Genomic DNA, 8,438 nt, shown 5'->3' with positions numbered 1-8,438 from the left:
TATTCATATAGTTCCTGACTTTGTCTTGGCAGGTAGACTCCAAAATATTTTCTATTATCTACACTTATTTTAAATGAAATTTCTTTTTGTATCTCTTGCTGCTGGACTTTATTGGTAATATATAAAAATGCCGAAGATTTATGTGGATTTATTTTGTATCCTGCAACTTTGCTAAACTTATGGATTGTTTTTAGCAGTTTTCTAGGATTCTCTACATATACTGTCTTATCATCTGAAAAAAGTGATAATTTTGTTTCCTCATTACCTACTCTAATTTCTTTAATTGTTTTTCTTCTTTTATTACTAAAACCCACATTCCTGGTATGACATTGAATAATAGTGGTCATAATGGATATTTTTCTTTCACCCTTGACCTTATCAAAAATGTGCTTTGCTTCTCTCCATTACAACTAATGCTTGCTGATGGTTTAAAAATAGATAATGCTTATCATTTTAAGGAAAACTCCATTTATTCTTATGCCCTCTAGAGCTTTTAATGGTAATAGGTGATTTTTCCCCCCAAAAGTTTTTTCTGCATCTATTGAGATTATCATTTGATTTGTTAGTTTTGTTATTGATATTGTCATTTATGGAACAGGTTTCCTTATATTAAAGCAGCCCTGAATTCCTGGTATAGATTCCACTTTAAAGTATTGATAAGTTGTTGTAATCTCTTTGCTAATGTTTTATTTTAAAATCTTGCATCAATATTCATTAAGGAGATTGGTGTGTAATTTTCCTTTTCTGTTCTGGCTCTTCCTTGTTTAGGATCATATTTGTCAGGATCATATTTGTGTCATGGAAGGAATTGGTCAGGACTCCTTCACTGCCTATTTTCTGAAATAGTTTATATAGTATTGGAATTAATTATTTAAATGTTTGGTAAAATTCACTTGTAAATCCTTTTGTATTTTTTTCATTTATTATCTATTTATTTATTTGTTTTGCTGAGGCCATTGGGGTTAAGTGACTTGCCCAGGGTCACACAGGTAGGAAGTATTAAGTGTCTGAGGTCACATTTGAACTCAGGTCCTCCTGACTTCAGAGCTGATGCTCTATCCACTGCATCACTTAGCTGCCCCTTCACTTGTAAATCCATTTGGTTCTGGAGATTTTTTTTTTTCAGGAAGCTCTTTGATACTCTGAGCAATTTTTCTTTCTAAAATGTGGTCATAATTTCCTCTTTTAATCTAAGCAATTTATAGTTTTGTAAATATTCATCCATTCCAATTAAATTGTCAGATATGTTGGCATACAATTGGTCAAAATAGCCCCTCATTATTGCTTTAATTTCTTCTTCTTTGGGGGGAAGGTCACCTTTTCATTTTTGATGCTGGTAATTTTCTTTTTCTAACCAAACTAACCACAGATTTATCAATTTTGGTGGTTTTTTCATAAAACCAACTCTTAGTTTTATTAATTAGTTCAATAGTTTTCTTAGTTTCAATTTTATTACTTTCTTATTTGAGTTTTCAGAATTTGTAATTTGGTATTTACTTGGGGGTTTATAGAGATATAAAATTTCCACTAGAAATTGCTTTGGCTGCATCCCATAGGCTTTGGTATGTTGTCTCTTAATTGTTGTTCTACTGGATGAAATTATTGATCTGAATCTCCTTTTCCACTTGGTTGACTTTCTTTTCATGATCTGCATGTTTTTCTTGGATTGTTCTTTTTCTTAAAAAAAAAAAAAAAAAAAAAAACACTTTTTCTTCAATCTCTCTCATTTGAGTTTTTAAAAATTTTTTTTTGAGTTTTCTGAATTCTTTTTGAGAAGGCAACCATATAACCATGTAGAATAATCTCTCTGGGATAGGGGAGACTTTTTTTGATTGAAGGGGATTTTGATCAAGGGGATCCCTCAATCTTTCCTGACTCAGATCACAGACCTCCCCATGCACTATCCATTGGTGAATATTCCTTTAGTTGAGGCTCAGGCTATCTCCAAATCCAGCTAGTTCCAGAGTTCACAGATTGCTATTTCAGCAGTTATTCTAGAGGTTAATTCTTAGTCCTGGAGTCTTTCTTTTGATCATCTCTGCTTGTCCTAAGAGAAGTACTATTCTTTTCCAACTATCTTCTCTGCTTGTCCTAGAAGGACCATTATTCTGCCTTATTTATTTTTCACTGATACACATTTGCATTGAGGGACAACTTTATTTGTGGGAAAAATCTGGAGAGCTTGGAATTTTCTGATCTACTCCACCATCTTTCAAGAATTCTCTTTAATCCTGTGGTGTTTTGAAGAGCCTGCTACACCTTGTAATACATAACTTGTGACTCACCAGTTGTTCCATGCAGGTACCTGGCCTAAGTGTGATGGGATTCTGATTGTTGCCCTGAACTCAAGACTCTCCCCCCAACCGCAAGCCCTACAGAATTAATCACTGGACAATGAGAAGGTGCCAGCATATTCTGTCACCACATCACCAGTTTACCATATGACTGTTACTATAAAACATAACACAGAAATCAGCCAATAAGAAAATCGCACAAACAGGCTGCAGAACAGGATATTGCTCTGCAAACCTCAATAAATCTTTCTGCCAACATGGCTCCTGAGCAGTTCCCCTTGGGTAAACTTATACTAGTTTATACTGTCATTACCATAAATTAATAGGACTACAAGTGAGCTTTTCTGTATGTATTCTGAGTAATCATGTACATACTTCCATCCAAGGCTTTAGGACCTCCTCATATTAGCAAACTCTTATAATCTCAGAAATTACATGTTTTATGATGTAATCAGTAGCATTTACTCTATAAAAATTCTTTTCTGTGTTTCCTGGTCTACTGACTTTTTCAGGGGGCTTAACTCACACACTAAATGTCTAAATGTCAATAATATAACTTTGTTTGGGTTGGAGATTGAACAGGAATGCTTTTAGAAATGATATCACAACACAAACCTGAATAAGTGTCTATAACCTCTGCTTGAACTGCCCTCACTGACCTTCTCTGTGTGATTTATACAGGGTATTGATTTGAATTGCAATTTTTTGACTTGGTTAATTTATTAATGTAATTTAAATACAATTGTGACACTGTCTACATAGGATTCCAACTACTTATACTTGCTGATTCTCAAGGTTTTTTGGCAAAGGCCCAAAAGGAAAACTACAGTTTAGTCACAATTTTGACTTCACTCCTCAAATATCTCCTCATCCTATCTGGCTGTTTTCTCTTTGTCCTCAGGCTTTTGAAAGCATAAGTTCAGCACAACAGTGGCGTATTGACCTATCTCCATGTAATTAACTTCTTGGTTCCACTTAGCCACAGGACATGGTGCAGCAGAAAGGACCTTTCCTATGTTTATAAAAGTCTCTCATCAGCAAAAAGCTTTCACTCTTCTCTGAGTGGCCTGAGAACAAAATCTCTTGTGCTGTGGTGATGGCGTTCTGGGCTTCTGGGCTTCTGTGCTCATAGTCCTGGTGGCCACCATCCTGGTGGTGCTGTACAGGTTGGGAGCCTTCCGCCAGAGGAGAGTCAATGAGCCCCCTCTGGACAAAGGCCGCATCCCCTGGCTGGGCCATGCCATGGACACGTCTAGGGATGTCTCCAGTTTCCTGAAGAGGATGCAAGGACGTCATGGGGACATCTTCACTGTCCAGATGGCTAGTAGATATGTCACCTTTGTCACAGATCCCTTCTCTTTTGATGCCATCCTGAAGGACAGCAGAAGCAGGCTGGACTCTTCCAAGTTACTAACTAATTTGATCCTCAAGGTATTTGATTTGCAAGGACAGATGTCTCTTGGAATTATGCACAATTCTATCCAAAAGCACTTGATGGGTACTGGTTTACTTGGTTTGACTCAGGACATGATGAATAACCTGCAGATCCTGATGTTAGAGCCTGATGCTGATAAGAGGCCAGGACCCCAGCAGTGGAAGCAGGAAGGGTTATTTCAATACTGCTGCAACATTGTCTTTAGAGCTGGTTACTTGATCTTGTTTGGGAACTTACCTATTAATGGCAAAGCAGACCATGCTCAGGACCTGCTCCAATCCCAGAAAGTCTTGAGGAATTCAGAAAAATTGACACTCTCTTTCCTCAAGTGTTTTACTATGTTAGACTGCCCAAGGAGAAAGAAAGAATAAAGAGACTCAGACATTTCCTCTGGGATATTATCTCTCTCCAGCACATTTTGGAGAGGGATAATGTGAGTGCATGATTCCATTCTGCTCAGGAGCAGCAGGTTGAAAAGGGAGTGTGTGAGAAAACACAGAGCAAGTTTAACCTATTACTGCTCTGGGCTTCCCAGGGCAACACAGGTATTGTGTCCTTCTGGGCTCTTCTCTTCCTCCTAAAGAATCCTGAGGCTCTGAAGGCTGTGAGGGAGGAGGCAGAAGGAGTCCTCAGGAAACTGGGACAGGACATGAGACCAGGTGGGGCACCGATCACTGTTGAGTATAGCATGCTGGACAGTGTCATGGAAGAGACATTACGTCTGGTGCTTACCCATTTCTTGCTAAGGACTGTGAAGCAGGACATGATCCTGAAAATGGATGGTGGCAAGGAGTATGCCCTCTGCCAGGGAGATGAAGTGTCCATCTTCCCCTACCTTTTCCTCCATAGGGACCCAGAAATCTACTCAGACCCCACTATATTCAAATATGACTGTTTCCTGAACACTGATGGCAGCAGAAAGATAGTTTTCTACAAGCAAGGGAGAAAGATCAACCCACACATATTGCAGTAGGGTGCTGGCACCACTGTCTGTCCTGGGAGATTTTTTGCCCTCAGTGAGATGAAAATGTTTGTGTTCTTGATGGTTGCACAATATGACATAGAGTTAGTTGATCAGGATGTGAAGATCCCTTCCATAAATAGGAAGCAGTTTGGAAGTAATGCCAATACAGCCAATACATGATGTCCAGTTCCAATATCGGATACACTTCTAGCTTGATGGTGAAAACATTTGCACAAGGTCAAGGCTATAGTGGGAAACAGTCACTTTGTCCCCTCTTAAACATGGCTCTCATTCTCACCACTCTGCTAAACTGCTCTCCAGTGCATTTCCCACTCAACACCTCCAGTTGCCTTTTCTTAGACCTCTTTCACTTTTGTAGCTTTTGCCACTCTTGACTATCTCTTCCTTCTGAGGACTTTTCTTCCCCCTCACTTATCTCTCTGATCCTTCCTCAATCTCCTTGAGTGATTCCTCTTCTGCTCATGGGTAGAAGTTGTAGAGAGATTGATTTCACTTGAATAATAATTCACTTGAATTTTGACTTGAATTCAAGTCAAATTATTCACTTGAATAATAAATTATTATTTCATTTGAAATAATAATTTTACTTTGGAATAATAGTTCCAAAAGGCTAAGGAACTCTTACTTCTTGGAATAAGAAGTCTCCAAATTATTGGGGCTGTACAATGGTATAATGGGCTGCATTGGATACGGTGGGGCCAGGGTGGTGGGATAGTGTCACTGAATGTCAGCAAAGATTGACCAACTCCTTTGCAGAGATGTTGTGCAGGGGCTTACTATTCAAATATAAGTCAGACTAGATGGCCTCTGTGGTCCCTTCGAGGATAAAATTGTAACAGTGAACAGACATTTGTAGAACATTTTGTTTTCGGTGACTCTGCTCTCTTCCTCTGAGTGCTCCTTCTCTGTCTCCTTTGCAGGCTCATCTTTTTTCTCCTGCCCCTGAGCTCTGAAGTTTCTGCCCTCAAAGTTTCTATACAACAAAATGTTGCACACCCTCATACTTGAAAAGTGAATTGATAAGTCTTTTTCACCTCCTACCTCTTTTTTCACACTTAGCAATTGCCATTTTTTTTTGTTTTAACATAATGAGAGTAACTTTAAATAATTTAATTGACAATTATAAAATTTTCATAAGTGGAGACTTCCAGCCAAGATGGTGGAGAGGAGGCCCACAGCTGCGTAAGCTCCACGTTTTCTCTCAGAATTCATTTCATGACAAGCCTCTGAATTAATGCTTGACTGAAAAGAACCCACAAATAATTACCAAGAGAAGACATCCTTGAAATTTGCCAGGAAATGTCTGTTTTTGCTTGAGGGTGAGGAAGGTTTTAGATCTGGTGTAGGCTGAGGGCAGGCAGCAGCAGTGAGAGCACAGTAGGCAGCTCACAGCCAAGCAGACCAGAGAGGGTTGGGGTGTGATCTCAGCTGTCTCTGCGGAGAGAGCTTTGCTACAGGATTGGAAACTTTGCCCTGGCAGCAAGCCAGCAGACAAGCAGAGAAGCTAAAAACACAGGGGGTGAAGAATACAACCCCAAACAGCTGGAGTCTCTCGGGACCTGGCCACCCCTTCCCCACAGTGTCTCAGCACGCTCTCGAAGTCTCAGAGTGCAGGTGCAGCACAGTCATCACTGGTCTGCTAGTGCCTCGCTGCTATCCCCCTTCCCTGCCCCCTACTCCCCACAGTCTGTAAAGGAAGCTCGGTAACACCATCCAGCCCCCAAAAGAAAGCAAATTTCTTTTGGAGTTCTTTTCTTTTTTCTTTGCTAGTTTGTCTTTGATTCTTTAAGAAAATGAGCAAAAAATTGGAATGGAACTTAATCATTGATAGCTTCTATACGGATAGAGAGCAGACTCTAAAAACCCTGAAGAGACTAAAAACAGACTGTCTCCAGGTGAATCCCCAAAGGAGGAGATCATCTGTTCCTCAGCACAGATGAATCTCATAGAAGAAATTAAAAAGGCTCTCACAAGAGAGCTAGAAGAAAAATGGGAAAAGGAGAGGAAGTCTTGGCAAGAGAGTCTGAAGAAGTCATCCCACACATTTAAAGGCAGAATGGATAAAGAAATTAAATCATTGAAAAATAGAATTAGTGAATTGGAAACAGATAATAGCTCTCTAAAACATAAAATTGGCAAAATGGAAAAAAATTCCATAGAACAAAACAACTCACTTAAAAACTCAATTGGACAATTAGAAAAAGATATTTAAAAAGTGAGTGAAGAAAATACTTCATTGAAAATCAGAATCGAACAAATGGAATTGAATCACTCAAGGAGATAACAAGAATCAGTCAAGCAAAACTAAAAAAAAAGTGAAATATCTTCTTGGGAAAACAACAGACTTGGAAAATAGATGTAGGAGAGACAATCTGAGAATTATTAGACTCCCAGAAAAATATGATGAAAAAAAGAGCCTGGACACTATTTTCCAGGAAATTATCAAAGAGAACTGCCCAGAAGTCATAGAAACAGAGGGTAAAATAGACATTGAAAGAATTCATTGATCACCTACTGAAAGGGATCCTAAAATCAAAACACCAAGAAATATAGTGGCCAAATGCCAGAACCCTCAGATGAAGGAAAAATTACTGCAAGCAGCTAGAAAAACCCAATTCAAATATAGAGGAGCTACAATAAGGATTACCCAGGATCTAGCAGCGTCCACATTAAAAGATTGAAGGGCCTGAAATATAATATTCCAAAAGGCTAAGGAACTCGGTATGCAACCAAAAATAACTTACCCAGCCAGAATGAGCATCTTTTTCCAGGGAAGAAGATGGTCATTCAACAAAATAAGTGAATTTCACCTATTTTGATGAAAAAACCAGAACTTAACAAAAAGTTCGATCTACAAATATAGAACTCAAGAGAAACCTAAAAAGGTAAAAAGAAATCTTGGGAACTATATTTCTGCTGTAAAGATGTATAAAGAGTACATGTATACCTTATTCTAGAAACTTGAAGTGGAAAGGACATAGTACCTGGAAAAGGGTAAAGTGGGGGTACTACATCTCACGAAGAGGCAAAGGAAACCTTATATCTGAGAGAAAGAATGGAAGGGGATGAATATAGTGGGTATCTTACTGCCATCAGAATTGGCTTTAAGAGAAAAATTGTAGACATATTCAATTTATGGTGAAACTTCTCTCACCTCATTGAAAAGTAAGAAGGGAAAAGTGAAAAGGGAAGGAATAAGCTAAGCAGAAGGGAATATGGAAACTGTGAGGGAAAGGAGTAAGATGGGGGAAGAACTCTAAGGCGGCGGTGGCGGGGGAGGAAGGGACTAAAAAGGGAGGGCTGTGAGAAGCAAGTGGTGCTCACAACTTTAATACTGGGAAGGGGGGAAAGGGGGAAAGAATGGAGAAAAGCATAAACAGGGGTTAACAAGATGGCAAGCAATACAGAATTGGTTAATTTTAACCATAAATGTGAACGGGGTAAACTCCCCCATAAATAGGAAGTGGTTAGCAGAATGGATTAAAAGCCAGAATCCTACAATATGTTGTTTACAGGAAACACACCTGAAGCAGGGAGATGCATGCAGAATAAAGGTAAAAGGTTGGAGCAAAATCTACTATGTTTCAGGTGAAGTCAAAAAAAGCAGGGGTAGCCATTCTGATCTCAGATCAAGCAAAAACAAAAATTGGTCTAATTAAAAGAGATAAGGAAGGCCACTATATCTTGCTAAAAGGTAGCATAGATAATGAAGCATTATTAATAT

At 38.8% G+C, this 8,438-nt stretch overlaps 1 pseudogene; it reads left to right on the top strand.

Annotated features, from left to right (window-relative positions):
* The first annotated feature begins 2,551 nt into the window (after positions 1-2,551).
* On the top strand, positions 2,552-4,904 carry LOC100918615 (annotated as a pseudogene).
* Positions 4,905-8,438: the final 3,534 nt, after the last annotated feature.

The sequence above is a fragment of the Sarcophilus harrisii genome, chromosome 1 (genome assembly GCF_902635505.1).
Source record: "Sarcophilus harrisii chromosome 1, mSarHar1.11, whole genome shotgun sequence".
In the NCBI taxonomy this organism is placed as follows: Eukaryota; Metazoa; Chordata; class Mammalia; order Dasyuromorphia; family Dasyuridae; genus Sarcophilus; species Sarcophilus harrisii.
The sequence above is the reverse complement of the archived record's forward strand: the minus strand, read 5'-3'. Positions and strand labels throughout refer to the sequence as shown.